This window comes from Lycium barbarum, unplaced genomic scaffold, assembly GCF_019175385.1.
Source record: "Lycium barbarum isolate Lr01 unplaced genomic scaffold, ASM1917538v2 unchr_scaffold_05, whole genome shotgun sequence".
Lineage (NCBI taxonomy): Eukaryota > Viridiplantae > Streptophyta > Magnoliopsida > Solanales > Solanaceae > Lycium > Lycium barbarum.
The window spans coordinates 403,068-419,723 of record NW_026843402.1 but is presented as its reverse complement, the minus strand read 5'-3'; positions in this window follow the sequence as shown (position 1 = coordinate 419,723).

Here is a 16,656-nt window from a genome sequence, read left to right as displayed (position 1 = left end):
GCAACATATCCCCCAGCGTCTGTATAGTGCGCTCAGCCTGTCCGTCGCTCTGAGGATGAAAGGCTGTGCTCAGACTCACCTGAGTCCCTAGACCCTCCTGAAACGACCTCCAGAAACGCGCCGTAAACTGGGCGCCTCTGTCAGAAATAATAGATATAGGAACTTCGTGAAGCTTCACAATCTCTCTAATATAGAGCCTGGCATAATCCTCGGCGGAATAAGTAGTCCTGACGGGAAGAAAATGGGCTGATTTCGTCAGCCTATCAACAACGACCCAGATGGAATCATACTTCCGTGGAGTGCGAGGCAAACCTGTAATGAAGTCCATATTAATGACCTCCCACTTCCAAGTCGGGATTTCCATCTCCTGCAACAGTCCACCCAGCTTCTGATGCTCAATCTTGACCTGCTGACAATTAGGGCACTGGGCGACGAACTCTGCAATATCCCGCTTCATGCCGTCCCACCAGTATAAGCATCGGAGATCATGGTACATCTTCGTAGACCCAGGATGGACCGAATAGCGAGCATAATGTGCCTCGCTCATAACCTGTTGCCGAAGGCCTGCAATATCAGGTACACACAACCTGCCTCTATATAACATAGTGCCGTCCGGTGAAAACTCGAACGGAGTCCTCTCCTTATCATAGGCTGTGTCCCTGTACCGAGCTAAGACAGGATCCTCAAACTGATGCCGCTTAATATCGTCCCTGATAGATGACTCAGAAACCCCTCGAACAGAAATCCGTGTATCTCCAGAATCGGCCAGACGAACCCCGAGACTAGCCAACTGCTGAATATCACGGGCTATCTCTCTCCTGTCTGGCTGTAAATCGGCCAAACTGCCCATAGACTTCCGACTGAGCGCATCGGCAACAACATTAGCCTTACCCGGATGATACAGAATATCCACGTCATAATCTTTCAGAAGCTCCAGCCACCTCCGCTGTCGCAAATTAAGCTCTCTCTGCCTGAAAATATACTGGAGACTCTTATGATCAGTATAGATATCCACATGAACGCCATATAAATAGTGTCTCCATATCTTCAGAGCATGAATCACCGCTGCAAGCTCCAGATCGTGGGTAGGATAATTCTTCTCATGCTTTTTGAGCTGCCGGGAAGCATACGCTATAACTCTGCCGTGCTGCATCAATACACAGCCTAACCCCATGCCAGAAGCGTCACAATAAATAACATACCCGTCCGGTCCCTCTGGAAGAGTCAGAACTGGGGCTGTAGTCAGCTTCTCCTTCAGCAACTGGAAGCTCCGTTCACAAGCGTCAGACCACTGGAACTTAGCTCCCTTCTGAGTCAACCTTGTCAAAGGCGCTGAAATCGAAGCAAACTTCTCCACAAATCTCCTATAATAGCCTGCTAACCCCAGGAAACTGCGTACCTCTGTGGGCGTCGTAGGTCTGGGCCAATTCTTCACGGCCTCAATCTTCTGTGTGTCCACCCGGACACCATCAGCTGCAATAACATGCCCCAAGAAAGCCACTGAAGACAGCCAGAATTCACACTTAGAAAATTTCGCATATAATTTCTGATGCCGGAGTACCCCTAATACCGATCTCAGATGATCTGCGTGCTCCGCCTCAGACCGAGAATAAACCAGGATATCATCAATGAATACAATTACAAACATATCCAAGAATGGCCTGAATACCCGGTTCATCAAATCCATGAATACAGCGGGGGCATTAGTAAGCCCAAAAGACATAACCCTGAACTCGTAATGCCCATATCGGGTCCGGAAAGCTGTCTTAGGGATATCGACCTCTCGTACTCGCACCTGGTGGTAACCGAATCGAAGATCTATCTTCGAAAAACACTTAGCGCCCTGCAGCTGATCAAACAAATCATCAATCCTGGGGAGGGGGTATTTATTCTTTATAGTTACCTTATTCAGCTGTCGATAATCAATACACATACGCAGCGACCCGTCCTTCTTACTCACAAATAATACCGGGGCTCCCCAAGGCGAAGTACTGGGTCTGATGAAGCCCTTATCCAACAAATCTTTCAGCTGCTCCTTCAACTCCTTTAATTCTGCAGGCGCCATTCTATACGGAGGAATAGAGATAGGCTGAGTGTCTGGGAGTAAATCAATAGAGAAATCTATCTCCTGCTCTGCAGGAAGACCTGGAAGCTCGTCGGGGAAAACATCTGGAAACTCATTAACCACGGGGACTGACTGAAGTGTCGGCGTCTCTGCGTCCAAGTCTTGCACCCGTACCAGATGATAGATATAACCCTTTCTAATCATTTTCTTTGCCTTAAGGTATGAAATAAACTTGCCTTTCGGCGATGCTGTATTTCCAGCCCAATCTAAAACTGGCTCCCCGGGAAACTGGAAGCGAACCACCTTATTCTGGCAGTCAACATTAGCATAACAGGAAGCTAGCCAGTCCATACCCATAATAACATCAAATTCAGTCATATCTAACTCTACCAGATCTGCCTTAGTATCACGGCCACATACAATCACAGAACAGTCTTTATAAACCTGTTTCGCTACAATAAAGTCCCCTATCGGTGTGGCTACCTCAAATGGCTCTATAGGTTCAGACATAATACCAATTTAACCGGCAACAAGAGGTGAAATATATGATAAAGTTGAACCTGGATCAATTAATGCATACACAGACCGAGAGAAGACCAATAAAGTACCTGTAACGACATTAGGAGATGCCTCCTGATCCTGGCGGCTGGCCAAAGCATAAATACGGTTCGAAGGACTGCTAATACCAGAAGCTCCACCACGGCCTCTGCCGCGACCCGCTGGTGCCGAAATACCCTGCCCCGTAGGGCGCATAGCCCCTGACGAAGATGAAGACCCAGCGGCTGATCCGGTAGGCTGCGCTGCACCACCCGAACTACCCTTATACGGGCAATCTCTCACAGAATGGCCCTGACGGCCACAAGAAAAGCATGCACCGGTGGCTTTGTAGCACTCTCCCGTATGGTATCTGCCGCAAAAAGAACACTGAACCCTGGGTGGCCTCATCTGACCAGAACCCCTATCTGTCCGCGAACCTGAAGCCTTGGAGCTCTGGCCTGCTCCTGAATACCGTGGGCTATCGAATCTGCGACCTGTAGGCTGGGGAGGCGCGCTCTGCGCTGGCTGAGATGAAAATCTGCTAGGCTGCTGCGGCTGTTGGGGCTGTCTGCCCCGAAAATCTCCAGATGACCTGGCCCTCTTGGGCTGTCTCTGATCCTGGCCCCTGTCAGGCTGGTGTCCTCCTCTGCCCCGATCCTCCATACCCTGGGCATGGGCCTGGATACGGGCAATGTCCATACCGGGCTGAGCAGCCAACACTAAGCAGCTGTCAACAAAATACCGATCCAGCGCCATAATATATCTGTGCATCCGGTCCGCCATAGTAGCCACCACAGTAGGTGCATATCGGGCCAAGGATCAAACTCCAAACTGTAGTCCCGGATACTGCGGCCCTTCTGCCTCAATAATAAGAATCTATCAGATCTGGCTCGTCGCAACTCTGGGGGCAGAAAATGTCCAAGAAATGCCTGAGAAAAATCGCCCCAAGCTGCTGGAGGAGCGCGGTCCCCCCTGGATAGCCCCCATGACTCGTACCAGTTTGCCGCCACATCATATAACCGGTACGAAGCTAACGCGACTGACTCTGTCTCGGAAGCATTAATCAAATCTAGAGTGCGTCGCATCTTCCTGATAAACTCCTCAGGATCCTCCTCGGGCTTTGTCCCGAAGAACTCTGGAGGGTTACAAGTCAAAAACTCACGGGCTCTCGAACTATCACGCCTGACTGCCCGGTCACCTCCCAGTCCATGCCCCTGAACCTGCCCTGCCATAAGTCTAGTCAGCAATTGGACTGCCTCCCTCATAGACTGATCCTCAGTGCCTGGCCGTGGAGCTGGAGGCTCAGGTACTGGAACTGCGGGAGCTGGCAGTGGAGCCGTCCCCCGATCTGCAGCTACGGCTGCCCCAATCTCCTCCACGAGTGGCGGTGTAGAAGAACCCTCTGTCTGGGGCAAAGTCTCCGGAGCAATATATACCTGGGCCCTGGTAGTCCTCTGGACCCGGCTAGTCTCTCCTACGACAACTAACTTGGCCTTTTGGGCCGCTGTCGCCTTTTTTGGAGGCATATCTGCAAATATAGCCACTCGTTAGGAAGGGGTCATCCTGATAACACAGCTCTATCGCACGATCTAAGACAGAAAGAAGGGTAGTATCCTAAATGCCCTGTAGCCTCCTGTTTATAGGTGTGGTGCACAACACACCGATAAACAAGACTCTACTAGACACGGTCTGTGGACATTCCGAGGACGAACCGCTCTGATACCACTTTTGTCACGACCCAATCCCGTGGGCCGCGACCAGTGCCCGAGCTGGGCACCTATACGTACCCGATACCCCAAATTAGCATATTAACAGAATAATAATATAATAATAATATTAGTGGTCGCTACAGAATTTAGCAGAAAAGCAGACTTGGCACACATAGGCCGATAAGGCCATCACAGAACAGAATATCCCAAACATATGTACAGAACCCACACAGATGTATCCACAGACCTCTACAGACCATATCATAATCATAAGACGGGACAGGGCCCCGTCATACCCTGAACAAAGTACATATCCAGATAGCAGTGACAGACTGTACCAAAAGATGGGCTCTGTAGAAGAGAGCGCCCCAAATAGCAGAAATAGGATCCTAAACGTGTGGATCAGTGAACCTGTCGTCAGTACCTCCGCGGCATGAAAACGCAGCCCCCGAAGAAAGGGGGTCAGTACGAAATATGTACTGAATATGTAAAGCGGAATCACAGAAGTCAAATCATAATGGTTACAGAAAATAAGTACAGAATCCAGAGTGTCAAATGCATATTTCCAAAACAGACAGAATGCGTACAGAAACATATGTCATATCATATCATATCCGGTCCCTGACACGGGACTCGGCAGACAGAATGTGGCCACCCTCCCGACGCTGGTGCCACTATACAGAGGAATCAGAAAAAGGGGCGTGGCCCCGTATCATAAAATGTCATATCAGAATGGCCATAACAGATCAGATCAGAATAGGCGGACATGGCACATCATACTCCACAGACCCATGTACGCGTATACCTGCCCCCTCACATCGGGGCGCGGCGAACAATGCAGAGAATTACGCTTGACAACATATCCTGGCCCGGGCTCAGTGTGGGAAACATTGGGACATCCACGAATGGAGTAGTGAGAGACTAATGCAATTTAAAAATATAATAAATGTTTTCAAAGACTCGATGAAGCGTATCAAAGACAAACAAATCCAATGGGGTCGGACGGAATCATAATAAATGTATTTCGGATATCATAATAAATTACAGAAGTATAACTTTCCCGAAGTCATTCCGAGTGTCAAAATAATTTATAATATTTAACAGAATATTTAAAATAATATTCGTTAAGCGATTAGTAGGGTAATTAAAACATTTCTTTCAAAAATCGCTTAAAAAGGAAGCTTTAACACATTAGGGGCAAAACCGTAAATAGCGGGCCCGCCTTGGGACAAACAAGGCGGCGGGCTCAAATTGTGCCCTCTAAGCATATAGTATCACCTAAAAAGGTTATACAAACATTCTATGACTTTCTGAATAATTTAGAGCAAAATTGCATAATTTCAGAAAAAGCGTATCAAAATGGTTCAATTCTACTGAAGGAAAAACTGAAATTTTGTCTTGCGGATTCCGAGGGCCAAGAGGTCCTTCGAGGCCCGGATCCGACCCTAACACACTAGGGGCATGCCAAGGGAAGAATTGGGGTTGCTTTACATACCTTTCGCGCTCCTTAAGCCTTTCCAAACTCACTTCCCGTTTCGTCGAAAAACTGCAATTGGTCAAGTTTACCAATTGTGAATTATTAATGCCATTATTTCAACTTTAAGCATATTTGGCTACCGAAATTTCGGCAGCACTTCCCCTATACATATGACACCCCGAGAATTCAACTCGGCTATAAATCATCAACAACAATCCAAACGACAACAACAATATCAACAATGAACATTAAAAACACAAATATCCTTCAACTAGTCATTTTTCTCACAAGTTGACATAATCTTCAATTCAACCCAACTTTCAACTAAGATCAATAATTTCATATTCAACAACCATCATGATCATCACCATATAGTTCTAGAAACATTTCATATCGTTTTCCTTAAGATATACACTCGATATACATGATATACAATCTTCCGCCAAAATCATAACTTATGCAAAACATCAAATCTTTGGCATACAACTTCATAACAAATTTCCAACTTCCAAATTCATCAACCATAATCATAATTCACATCTTAACAACTTCATTTCCATAATATCACAAAATTATTCTAAAGTGACATAATCATCTATATTCCAACTTCAACCAAAATTCATTCAACTTTCATTCCCAATATAATTTCCATCATAACCACAACTAGAATGCAACATAAAATTCAACTCATATATGTATACAACATATATACACCCATGGCTACATATATATATACATACCCACTTTGCAAACTTCCTTATTTCCATAATTTCTACTCATTTCCACATACCACAACATAAACAAACCTTCATAACATAAGAAAAAGGAATTGATTCTTACCTTTTTCTACAAACTTCTTCACTTGAACAAGTTGTCAACTTGAAGAAATAAGTGCTCCTTCTTCCAAAACAATTACACCAAGTTGTAGAGGACACTTAATTTAGTAGGAATTCAACAAGAAAATAATTTTAGAGGCAAGATTTTGAGGGGTGATTTTTCTATGGCCAAACCCGAAATGCCCTCTTTTTGTTCTTGTTTTTCTCTTGTTTTTCCTCCTATTCTTTCTCTTGAAAGTTCTATGGAATTTGGATGATTAAGTGGTCTTTTATTCATTGACCACATGACTTAATTCCATGGGCTTGGATCCTTTTTATGGACCATGGCCGAATGGCTCCTCACTTGGGCCTGAATTTGTTTTTCATTTTTTTTGGGCCAACTCGGTTGGTCCCGAGTTGGGCCTAGCCCACTGACCTTTCGACCTTAAAACGTTCATATCTCCTTGTACCGACGTCACCTGGGAACCCACGACCTATGGATGGAAAGCTAATTCAATTATCTACAACTTGAATTTCAAGGTATTTTCGAAATTCCAAATTTACAATACAGTTTTTGCCCCCCAAAGTCAGGTCACCCGAAAACGTTTTCTTAAAAATATTCGTTAGGAGGGTTTCCACTTTGATTTGGTCCAAAGGTACTTCATGAGTTGTGTTTAACTTTACATATGTGATTCATATGACTTTTCAGATGTTCCAAAAAAAAATCTCGGTATGTGGGCCCCACCCCAGCAGATGCTCCGAGGTTCAAAAATACGGGATATAACAAATTATTGGAGCCTTAATATGAATGATTTGATCCTAAATTGACAATCTAGCTATGGTGCTTCTGCACTTCCGATCCCGATGAGGCTCTGCCTAGTACGCCTCTGCGTTTCTGAGTTCGACTATGTTCCCGCCCGATGAACCTGTTGTGCGTTTGATTCTGAATCCGTTTCTGTCTGGCACACCTCTGTATGTCTGACTCTGGATATAAATCCATTTGATATGCTTCTGTGCGTTTGATTTTGACCGCGCGTGTGTTTGATACACTTCGGTTTGTCTGATCACGACTCTGTATGAAACAATTCTGTATATTTGATTCTGATTTCGGACCTGTTCGATATGATTCCGTACGTCTGACTTCGATTGTGAATCTGTCTGGCATATCTTCGTGTGTTTGATTCTGACTGCGAACCCGTCCGACACGTTTTCGTACGTTTGACCATGATCTTAGATTTGTTTGGCACACTTTTGTACCTCTGACTTCAACTACGAATCCGTCCGCCATAGTTGAGTATGTTTGTCTCTGATTTGGATCCGTCCGATACACTTGTGCGCGTCCGGCTTTAGTTCTGAATCTGTTTGGCATGAAGTGTCTGATATGAAGTAAAGTGAGATTATGACGATGTGGTAAGGAAACTCAAGAGTGTGACAAGAAAATGATATTGACTATGATGTCTAGGAAGCGTTCGTCCATTAAAAGAATATAGCGCATGGTTCGGTGATTACGTAGGGTGTGAGGAAAGGGGATTATGAAGGCATTTGAATCGGTGATGTGAGAAATCTACCCCTAGTATTGGTAAAGAAGCCATGTCGGAAAAGTCAATAAAGGACAACTATCAAGAGAACCCTCCCGGAGTAGTACGACACCCATGAGGTCGATTCAACATTCGAGGACGAATGTTCTTAAGGGGGGGAGAATGTTATGTCCCGTATTTTTGTATAACGGGAAATCGAGAAATAAAGAAGACTTGTGTGTGTTGAGGAAATATTTGGATTTTGGTGAATATGACTATGTTGGTTATGGAGTCGTTAATGTTAAGACCTCGGGGAAGGCCGAGGGTAAATTTGGAATTTCGGAAATTTGTTTCGGGAATTACAAAACGGGACTTTTAATGAATCGGGCCAAGAAAATTGAATACAAAAATTGAGGCCCAAATGAGTGAAGTGGCCGGCCAAGGGAGCAAGTCCAAGCCCATTTTATTAAGGTCATGTGCTATATGCACATGACCTATAAGTGGATATATATGACATATACTTAGCTTTATCAAGATCAAAACAAGAAAAATTCAAGAACACCCCACAACAAGGGCTCTCGGCCGAACCTAGAAAAAAAAATAAAAAATCTTGGCCTTTGTTTCTAATCCACACACCTAGTCTCTTTTGAATGATTGATGAGTTCGAGGTGCTCTTCGTTGTGGTACAATTAGTTTGACGAAAAGGCGACGTTTGCGGCGAATCGGAATCTTAAGAACAAGGTAAGATTTTTATGTTTTAATGTTATGAAATGGATATATATGTGTTAGTGATTGGATTAGCATGAAGATTGTGGGATGGGGTTGTGTTTGTGCATGGCGTGTGTGTGTGAAAAGGGTGTGTTTGGCCGTGTGCCTTAGAAAGGAAAACAAGTGTGAATTGATTTCGTTTAAGGTTGTTAGTTGTGTCGTCATGGCCTTTATAACGTAAATGAATGTTAGGAGAATTGATTTGGTGTTAGAGAATGATTTCGGACGTTATCGGAAAGTGTATACCTTTGGTATATTTGTGTATATCATAGTATAATTATGATATTAAGGACATTAAATATGATTTATGGTTGATGATAATGAATTCGGAATGAAACGACGCAAGTTAGAATGTTCGTCGTAACTTTTGGTGTTTTGAATAAAAATTGGAAAGTAATGAACTTTGAATAAGTTTGTATGTGGTTTGGAACTTGTTGGTGGTGTGTTTGAATAATTTTGAATGAGTGAATGAATGGACTAATGTGGAAATAGATTTGGAATTTTGAAGTTTGAATATAGAATTACCAACTTATGTAATAAGGTGCAATTTTGAAGTTAGTGTGGTTTGAGTGTGGGTTGTATTGTGTAATGATGTTTGGGATTGTTGTTGTTGTTGTATTTTGAGCCGAGCCAAGTCTCGAGGATGTTAGATTTATAGGGGAAATGCTGCCGAAATTTCGGTAGCCAAGTATAGCCCCAAAGATGAAAATGCTAACTCCCATGAATAGTAACTGGTAAAAGTGACCATTTGCAGTTTTCGGACGAAACGGGAATCGCGATTTGACGAGCGTAAGGCGCCAACCAGGTATGTAAAGCCTACCTATCCTTCTTTTGGCATGTCCTAGTCATACTAGGTTAAGATCGGAATCTCGGGGGTAACTCTGCTCTTGGAAATTTAGGTTCAAGTTTGGGTACTATTCATCCAGCGCAATTGAACCCTTTTTGTTGCATTTGGTCCAAGGAATGTTCGAATCGTCATAACTTTTGTTGTTGTGTCCGAAACCCTCCGAAACTTTCGTAAATGGCTCTAGGGAGCCTAAGATCTGTGATTTGCGTCCGCCGCCTCAATTGGACTCGAGGTGGGGCCACGAGCCCCGAGGCTCCCCTTATTCGGTTTGTTTGGTTCGTTTGCGTCCGCTATGACCAGTGATTGTTTGTTTATGACTCAATGGTGCGTTTGAAACTTCCTATGCCGTTAGTGAACGTTTTGTACTTTGAATAATGTGAGATTTTCGGAAAATGACCTATAAACAGTTTTTCTCTAAAGATTTGGCAGTTTGGAACTTCGTAACTTTTATACACAAATTTTGTTCAATCTGATTCCTACTCCGAGCCTTCTGGCGTCGGTATATACCTATATGTAAACTATATGTTGAGTCCGGTAAATTATTTTTGATATGCATATGGTTTCTGCACTACTCTGTTCGTGCTGTCTGCTATGATTTCGTTCATCGGTACCCGGGCCGACTTTGTGATCGTGCGCGTTATAACATATTCGGGAGTCATGATGTGTTACAGTTTCCGAGGCCTCGCCATAGGGCCGGTTACCGTTTATGGAGTTATGATGTGATATGGCATTTGATATGTTCTGATGATGTGATGTGTGTGTGATATGATGTGTCTGGAGACTGTACGGAGATTTGAAAATTTCTGGAGTTATGATGTGTTGTGGCACCAGCGTCGGGGGGTGACCACGTTCCTAAACCCTATACATGATTTGATTGCATTTGTACGTTCGCCTCCCGCACAGGTTTGCTTTGTTTACGTTAACGGTGTGTTTGTTCTTTCTGACTCCAGCTGTGTTTGTGATTTCTGTACCTTCTACTTTACATACTCAGTACTTCTCCCGTACTGACCGCCGTTTCTTCGGGGGCTGTGTTTCATGCCCGCAGGTACAGAAGCTCATTTGGGTGGTCCTCCAGTTTAGGCTACTCATTCTGCTGTGTTGGAGAGCTCCCCTTGATCCGGAGCCTACTTTTGGTACATATCTTCTGTTGTATGTGTGTGTTCGGTACATTTGTGGATGTGTGGGTACGGCGGGGCCCTGTCCCGTCATCTGTTCATATGTTCTGTTTTGTTTAGAGGCCTGTAGTCAGATTTGTGGGTCGTGGGTCCGGTGTGTTTGTATGTGAGTCTGTTTTGCGATCTTAAGCGGCCCGTACGCTACTATGGCCAAGTCGGCCTCTGGGTTTGTATGTGTGTGCGTGCATTTGGGCGATGTACCTTCCGCCCCTTTCTGATGTGTGTGTGTGCATTTGGGCGACGTATATTCCGCCACCTTTCTGATTTTGATTTGACTAATCTGAACGGGCGACCGCTTAAGATAAATGTTCGATAAATGTTTGTGTATGGCGTCTGTTTCTCATTTCTAGTTCGGATAGCGTATGCTGAGTTTGATTGAGTTTGAATTCGATGATCGGGTTGTGAGTTTGTTTGGGGTGCCTAAGTAGGGCACCAGTCGCGGCCCACGGGGTTGGGTCGTGACAACATTCCTCGGCACTAACTTTATGGATCGGGTCGTACATTCCTCAACAATAACATTTATGGATCGGGTGGTAAGTCCCTCGGCACTAACTTATATGGATCGGGCCGTACGTTCCTCGGCACTAACTTATATGGATCGGGCCGTAGGTTCCTCGACACTAATATTTATGGATCGGTCCATACGTTCCACGACACTATCTTAAATGAATCTTGTCGTACGTTCCTCGGTACTTACTTATATGGATCGGGTCGTACGTTCCTCGGCATTAACTTATATGTATCGGGTCGTTCGTTCCTCGGCACTAACTTATATGGATCGGGCCGTAGGTTCCTCGTCACTAATATTTATGGATCGGGCCATACGTTCCTCGGCACTATCTTATATGAATCGGGTCGTACGTTCCTCGGCACTTACATATATGGATCGGGTCGTATGTTCCTCAGCACTAACATTTATGGATCGGCTTGTACATTCCTCAGCACTAACATTTATGGATCGGGTCGTATGTTCCTCGACACTAACATTTATGGATCGGGCCATACGTTCCCCGGCACTAACTTATGTGGATCGGGCCGTACGTTCCTCGGCACTAACTTATATGGATCGGTCTGTACGTTCCTCAGCACTAACATTTATGGATCGGGTGGTACGTTCCTCGGCACTAACTTATTGGATCGAGCCGTACGTTCATCGGCATTAACTTATATGTATCGGGTCGTACGTTCCTCGGCATTAACTTATATGGATCAGAAAGTCGGTTCCTCGGCACTAATATTTATGGATCGGGCCATACGTTCCTCGGCACTATCTTATATGAATCGGGTCGTACGTTCCTCGGCACTTACTTTTATGGATCGGGTCGTATGTTCCTCGACACTAACATTTATGGATCTGGCCGTATGTTCCTCGGCATTAACTTATATGTATCGGGTGGTACGTTCCTCGACCATAACATTTATGGATCGGGCCATACGTTCCCCGGCACTAACTTATGTGGATCGGGCCGTAGGTTCCTCAGCACTAATATTTATGGATCGGACCATACGTTCCTTGGCACTAACTTTATGGATCGGGTCGTATGTTCTTTGGTACTTACTTATATGGATCGGGTCGTACGTTCCACGACACTAACTTATATGGATCGGGCCGTAGGTTCATCGGCACTAATATTTATGGATCGGGCCATACGTTCCTCGGTACTATCTTATATGAATCGGGTCGTACGTTCCTCGGCACTTACTTTTATGGATCGGGTCTTATGTTCCTCGGCACTTACTTATATGGATCGGGACGTACGTTCCTCGGCACTAACTTATATGGATCGGGTTGTACGTTCCTCGGCACTAACTTATATGGATCGGGCCGTAGGTTCCTCGGCACTAATATTTATGGATCGGTCCATACGTTCCACGACACTATCTTAAATGAATCTGGTCGTAAGTTCCTCGGTACTTACTTATATGGATCGGGTCGTACGTTCCTCGGCACTAACTTATATGGATCGGGCCGTAGGTTCCTCGACACTAATATTTATGGATCGGGCCATACATTCCTCGGCACTATCTTATATGAATCGGGTCGTACGTTCCTCGGCCCTAACTTATATGGATCGACCCGAACGTTCCTCGGCGCTAACTTATATAGATCGGGTCGTGCTTTCCTCGGCACTAACTTATATGGATCGGCCCGTACGTTCCTCGGCGCTAACTTATATAGATCGGGTCGTGCCTTCCTCGGCACTAACTTGTATGGATCGGCCCGTACGTTCCTCGGCACTAACTTATATAGATCGGGCCGTATGTTCCTCGGCACTAACATTTATGGATCGGTCCGTACGTTCCTCGGCACTAACTTGTATGGATCGGGTCGTACGTTCCTCGGCACTAACTTATATGGATCGGGCCGTATGTTCCTCGGCATTAACTTATTGGATCGAGCCGTACGTTCCTCGGCATTAACTTATATGTATCGGGTCGTACGTTCCTCGGCACTAACTTATATGGATCGGGTCGTAGGTTCCTCGGCACTAATATTTATGGATCGGGTCATACGTTCCTCGGCACTATCTTATATGAATCGGGTCGTACGTTCCTCGGCACTTACTTTTATGGATCGGGTCGTATGTTCCTCGGCAATAACATTTATGGATCGGGTTGTACATTCCTCAGCACTAACATTTATGGATCGGGTGGTACGTTCCTCGACAATAACATTTATGGATCGGGCCATACGTTCCCCGGCACTAACTTATGTGGATCGGGCCGTAGGTTCCTCAGCACTAATATTTATGGATCGGTCCATACGTTCCTCGGCACTAACTTTATGGATCGGGTCGTACGTTCCTCAACACTAACATTTATGGATCGGGTGGTACATTCCTAGACACTAACTTATATGGATCGGGCCGTACGTTCCTCGGCACTTGTCACACCCCGACCTCGCTGGGGTGTGATGGGCACCCGACCCTTACTTAGGGCCGAGCGAACCCTCAGACTCTCGCTGCACATAAAATCACGTCAACTTTTTTTTCTTTAAAACAAATAATAAAGTACATAGCAAAACTTTTCTTTCAGAAATATTCTTTCTCGTGGCTTTCAAGCCGAACAAATTTGTGATCATACAAAATTCATTACGTACACAGACCGACAACCAATACCCACGACACTGTCTGCAAAGTCTCTAATAAGATCCCAAAAGCATAACATACAGAATCTGACTCGGTAGCACTCCGGGAACAAACGGAGCTTGCCATCTGCACTGGAACATCTTCCATCTGTCCTCAACTCAATTGGGAGTACCTGCGTGGCATGAAACGCAGCCCCCGAAGAACAGGGGGTCTGTACGGAAATGTACCGAGTATGTAAAGGGGAAATATAACAATATAAGCAAAACCGAGCCAGAAGTATAGAAATAGAACAGGTAGTATCGACTCCAAGTCCGAAACGGAAATACAGAGTGTATGGCCAGGACCACGATATATATCATAAGCACGGGGTGTAGCCGTCTGAATCGTGATATGAAACAGAGGTACAAAGCCTAACTGGCAGGATCATCGTGCGGATCGGGTTACAGAGTGCGACTGACATACCCGCAACCGAAGATAGGGGTGTAGAACTATAGCCGACTGAGGCATAGTCCGGCTCAATCATGCAGAAGCAACACCAACAGAATCATTCTCCGAATCCGCTGTCCAGAAATGTAACAGGCAGAACCATGCATGCAGAATCATAAACTTACACAAGCACAGGTAGTATACATTTACCTCAGGTTTCGGCCCTTTAGTGAGGGGCGCAATGGACAGTGCACTGGGGTGTGCACGAATAACCAGGTCGCCACAGGGTCGCCTCTAGTGCACAAGTCATACCCAAGAGGTTCCAGCAGGCAACTACGGCAGTTAGAATGTCAAAATGCTTTACTTTCTTTTGAAAAACATTTTTGTTTCACACATATAAAGGAATCAACGCACAATTTCCGCGGCCATAAGTCCAGCGGTCGCTACCACGCATACCGCGGCCAAGTACCCAGCAGTCACTATCACACGTACCGCGGCCAAGGGTCCAGCGGTTATAATCACACATACCGCGACCAAAAGTCCAGCGGTTACAATCACACATTTGACATACCGCGGTCAAGGGTCCAGCGGTCTATGTCAAGCACAATCACAAGTGCGGCAGACGTGGTCAAGGGTCCAGCAATCAATGCCACACGTCCGGCATGACGCGGTCAAGGGTCCAGCTGTCAATGTCGGACACGCCGCGGTCGAGGGTCCAGCGGCCAATATTACATATGCGCATATTCACATAACAGGCCCGGGACTCGGTAAAACAGAAAACAACCATACAAAATGCCAAATTATCACTTTCCCAACATAATCACACACGCCAGGATCATACATCACACAAGATTCAGGTATACCAAAATCGTATATCAGTAAGTACGGGAGGTAAGTAGTTTATCCTAAATATCAGGGTAATATTTTCAAAACGTTTTAGATGTCAAAAAAAATATTTGATAAAGCTCATAAAGGTGGTCATAGCACCTATCGTATAGTAAACAACATAATAACCAGGAGCTACCTGCGAGCTCCGGACACGAGTACATTGGCTAAAGCCATACAGAATTTATATCAGGGTTTCTGTCCCCGTAATTGTTTCCATGAACATTAAATCAATTCAGGTTAGTTAAAATAACTCCCGTTTAGTAGTCGGAACAATAGCCATAAGTTTTCTCGACTTATCGTATGGGAATAAGACAGACAGAACAATAAGAGAGGCATCGGGGAATAGCGGGCCCACCTCGGGCCAAGTCGAGGCGGCGGACAAGAATCACGCCCATTAGACTCTACGGAGTCATCCAGGAAGGTTTCATAGTGATCGGGTTACATTTGTACAAGTTATGGAGGTTTAACCACTTTTCTAGCAAAATGCGCCTTTTGAAATTCAATTGAATTGAATGAATAGTACCAAAAATCAATCTCGAGTTTCTATGAGCAGAATCGCCCCCGAGGCTCCGATCTTGACCTAGTACATCTAGGACATGCCAAAGAACAAAGGGGAAGACTTTACATACCTCGATTGCGCCTTACGCTCGCTTGGCTTCAATTCCAATTTCATCCAGAATCTACAAATGGTCATGTTTACCAATTGTCAATTTCAAGCTTTTCGAGAATCTAAGCTTAATCACATAATTGCCTACCGAAATTTCGGCAGCATTTCCCCTATATATATGACATCCCCGAGACTTAGCTCGGCTTAATATATCAACACAGCAACCCAACAACAACATCACTAACAACAACAAGCATTACAAAACACATAGTGTGGCATAACTAGCCTTGTTTTCCACATGGTCCAACAACTTCCACTTCAACTTCACAAACCCAAACTAGTATCAACATTTCCATATTCATCATTAATCAAGACCATTACAATGTGATTTGGAAGTATTTCATATCATTTCTATACAATATTCACATGATATACAAAATATACAAATTTTCCACCAAATCATAATCCATCCAAAACTTCAAATTTTCAACATACATATTCATATCATATTTCCACCTTCCAATTTCATCAACCATAATCATAATTCACATCTTAACAACTTCATTTCCATAATATCATAAAATCATATTAAAATGACATAATCTTCTACAATCAATTTCAATGCCAACGGACGAATTTATATCTCTATTTTCCCGTTCTATTCCGTTGAAACTTTAAATAAACTTGTTGGAAATGAAAAAGAGCCTTAATCATACCTTAAGTGCACAGCTACCAC